The sequence below is a fragment of the Belonocnema kinseyi genome, chromosome 8 (assembly GCF_010883055.1).
Source record: "Belonocnema kinseyi isolate 2016_QV_RU_SX_M_011 chromosome 8, B_treatae_v1, whole genome shotgun sequence".
Taxonomy (NCBI): domain Eukaryota; kingdom Metazoa; phylum Arthropoda; class Insecta; order Hymenoptera; family Cynipidae; genus Belonocnema; species Belonocnema kinseyi.
The window spans coordinates 23617777-23621433 of record NC_046664.1 but is presented as its reverse complement, the minus strand read 5'-3'; the positions used below and the strand labels follow the sequence as shown (position 1 = coordinate 23621433).

Here is a 3657-nt window from a genome sequence, read left to right as displayed (position 1 = left end):
AGTTGCAGTACGTTGTGAGCAACCCAGGAACTTGAAATTTAAGAAATTTAATACATTCGGAGTTGAAATTTTAATTCTTCTTTATTGATTTTCAATTCAATTTTAATTACACTCGACTCTCGGTTTAGTGAGGGACAATTGTGTCTCTTGTCTGAAAACACCAGTAGCGTAACGGAAAGGCGCAGTGCGCGGGTACTCACATATGGAGATTGCGCAATATTACGCATTCTAATTGGAAATGTTTTAGGCGGCCCTGACTGTTTACGTTTCGACACTTCCGATTTAGAAATAATGCTATTTGTACGAAACTTCCGACACTAAGGATAAACCGAGAGTCGGGTGTACGAATACCTGGGGAATTAAGGACAATCCTACGATCTATTTTTAAAATATTCTTAAATTTCCCAATTAAAATTTTAAAATCCCGCGAGGCTTAAGTTGCAATGCGTTATGAGCAACCCAGGAACTTAAAATTTAAGAAATTTAATACATTAGGAATTGAAATTTTAATTCTTCTTTATTGATTTTCAATTCAATTTTAATTACACTGGACTCTCGGTTTAGTGAGGAACAATTGCGACTCTTGTCTGAAAAACACCAGTGGGGTAGCGGACATTAGAAAATTTCCCAAAACCTTTGAATTAACTTTCTTTTAATTTCTTTGTATTTCAAGTAGAAATATATTGCATTTTGAATAAAGTAAATTAGTTTGAAACCAAAAACAGGAATTTTTAACTAAAAAGATTAATTATTAACCAAAAATTGAATTGATCTATTTCGAATTAAAAAATTAATAATACAAGAAATTAATTTTGAACAGATAACTAATATTTCAACTAAAAAATATATTTTTGAAAATTCAAAAAATAGTTCAATTCAAAGATAAAATTTATTTACTAACAAAATACATTTTCTTCCAAATATGGTACTCGTATATATAAATTTCAGGTTGAAAAATTAATCTTTACCAATAAAAGAATTTTTATACAAATATTTCAAAGTTTAACTAAATACATTATTTTTAACATGAATTTTTAAACAAAAAGATTGATTTTCTACGAAGAAGACGAATTGTGAACAAAAGAGTAAAATTTTCAAGCAAGAAGATGAATTTTCAACCGAAAAAAATTTTCCAGAAAAGATACATTTTTAATAAAAATGTGATGGCTATATTTTAGTATAAAATAATTCATTTTTAAGGAAAAAATAATAACTTTTAAGCAAAATTGTTAAATTTTTAACTAACGCGGTGAATCTTCTTCTAAAATAACGAAGTTTTAATTCGCAATTATGATAGATAAATTTTCAAGCAAAATGAATAGTTCTATTTGAAGTTCATATTTTGATCAACAACAAAAAATACGACAAAATAGTTATATTTTCGAATAAATAGATCAATTTCAAAATTAAATTAGGAATCTCCAGCTAAAACAATACATTTTTTACATTTTATTTGAAATTGAAAAAAAATGAAATTACAAAATAAAGATTAATTTCCATTCAACAAGAGTCTAATTAAACTTTCAACTAAACAAATTAATTTTCAACCGAAAAAAGACGTTTCAACATAATAGTTAAATTTTTAATAACAAAAAATTAATTTTGAGCAAAAATGGAAAATCTTCAATCAAAACAAAAAATGTAATATATCAATTCTCAGTTTAACAATTAATTTTCTATCAAAAAGGAAAGAATTATCAAGAAAATAGTTAATTTTTTAACAAAAGTTTTTCAAACAAAAATATTTTTATTTTATATCAGAAATAATTCAATAAAATGAAAAAAGAAGAATTTAAAAAAAATAGTTGAATCCTAAATCAAAAGATATTAATTTTCAAACAAAAATGATCCAGTTTCCAACAATAACGATTTTTATTAAAAAACGAAAACAAAACCAAATTCCTCATTTATTTGAAACAAATTTAATTATTTAAACAACATTATTTTTCAACTGAAAATTTAAATATTCTATGTTTAATTTAAGATTTATCTTTAGTTGAAAATTTAAATCTTCAGCTGAAAATTTATTTATTTTGATCATAATTATCCTGTTTGTGAGAAGATTTGACTCTTTGCTTGAAAATTCATTTCTTTGATGCAATGTTATTTTTGTTTAATTAATTGTTTTAACTATAAATTTATCTAAATTTTGGGTTTCAAAATTTATTTGTTGTATTTAATGTTTTTGATAAAAAGTCTATTTGTATTGACAGCATTTTTTTAAATTAAAAAATTGTCTTTTTACTTAAAATCTTATTTATTGAACTAAAAATTAAACTATTCTGTTTTTAGTGAAAAATTTGCTTTTTTTCTGCTTGAAGGCAAGTTGTTGGAAAATTAATTTTTGTATTAAAGATGCATCATTTTAGTTGAAAGTTTATGTCTATGGTTAATAATTTAACCAATTTCGTTAAATTTATTTATTTTATTGAAATATCCTCGTCTCAGTCGAAAATGAAATTATTTTAATAGAGAATGATAGAGAATTGAAAGTTTATGTCTATGGTTAATAATTTAACCAATTTCGTTAAATTTATTTATTTTATTGAAATATCCTCGTCTCAGTCGAAAATGAAATTATTTTAATAGAGAATGATTTTTTATGTGAATTCAACTTTATTTCAAAAACGTGTCTTTGTAATTTAAAAATTGAAAATTTTGAATGAGATTCTTTTTTATTGAATAAGAACTATTGCTTGGTTAAAAATTTAACTCTTTTGTTGATAACTCGTTTTTATTGATTTAATTTAACAGATTTTTATTGAAAATAAAAATATTCTTTGGCAGAAATATCAAATATTACAATCTTGTTGCGAATAATTTTTTTTATTTTACATAAAAAACATTATAGTTCACTTTTAAAAAATACTTACAAAAATTTTAAAAAAATTTAATGGAAAAAATCATCTGAAATATAAAAAAGAACTCAGCATAAAATAGGTTTGATGTAATAAAAAAATGTATAAACAAAAGATTATTGCATGAAAAAATGATAATTAACGAATACAAACGAAAATGAGTTGAGATTCGCTTTTAATTGTGATTTAGTTATCATTAGATGGCATCACATAATTATAAAAACACAGGAGCTGTACAGAGTATAAATCGTATTCTAAAAATTACATCATCTTTAATGACGCCACTTAAATGGAAGCCGTCCTATTTGATTTCTATTTTCCTTTAAACATCACTCAAATCGTTTTCTAATGACTGGTGTATAAAAAAATTTTTATAATATGATTTTATTCCGACGCAATTAAATCCAGTATTTAATTATTTCAAAAGTTGCCGCTCTTCATTCTAGATTTCATTTCTTAAAAACTTCTTAGAATCAACTTAGATTTAAATATTATAATTATTGTTATTTTACCATTACCTTTAATGAAAAATTCATTTTAAAAAACCTATGAATTTAAATATTAAAATAAAAAATTTATTTATCATTTAAATCTACCGCAAACTTTATTATTCATAAAATTAAAAAATAAAGATACTTGTAGTTGGATGATTTTGAAAATCAAGTCAAGTTTTAGCTCTAAAATTTAAAAATTAAAGAAAGGGGGAGGGTCGGTAAGGCCGGTTTTTGACCTAATTTATTTTTGGACCAAAAAATCTGAAAAAATCATGGTAGTATCTTATAAGTATCCCGAGTCGATT

At 23.4% G+C, this 3657-nt stretch overlaps 1 protein-coding gene across 2 annotated transcripts in view; it reads right to left on the bottom strand.

The window, feature by feature from the left end:
* LOC117178881 (superoxide dismutase [Cu-Zn], chloroplastic-like) overlaps window positions 1-3657 on the bottom strand; it is a 20856-nt gene that overhangs the window by 1086 nt on the left and 16113 nt on the right. The window lies entirely within an intron of this gene.